Below are 398 nucleotides of genomic sequence, written 5' to 3' on the forward strand. Positions count from 1 at the left end.
GGTGGCACCTCTGTCACCGTGTCACCTGCCCACGCTGCTATTTATGCACTGGTTGCAGAAGAGGGGACAAGCCTTGGCAGGGCCACCGCCCCATGGTGACTCTGGTGCTGTCCCTGTGGGTGGCACCGGGGGTGGACCTGTAGCTGGCCTCATGGGTGTCCCCGTGGGTGTCCCTGTGCCTGGCCCTGTGCATGTCCCTGTGCGCTGGTCTGTCGCCCCATGCATGTGTCCAAGCCCTGGTGCGTGTCCCTGTGCATGTCCCTGTGCTCCTCATGCATGTCTCCAAGGCTTGGTGGGTGTCCCCATGCATGTCCCCAAGGCCTGCTGTATGTTCCTGTGCCCTCGTCCATGTCCCCAAGCCCTGGTGTGTGTGTCCCTGCATGTCCCCATGTTCTCAT

This window comes from Caloenas nicobarica, unplaced genomic scaffold (genome assembly GCF_036013445.1).
Source record: "Caloenas nicobarica isolate bCalNic1 unplaced genomic scaffold, bCalNic1.hap1 Scaffold_83, whole genome shotgun sequence".
NCBI lineage: Eukaryota > Metazoa > Chordata > Aves > Columbiformes > Columbidae > Caloenas > Caloenas nicobarica.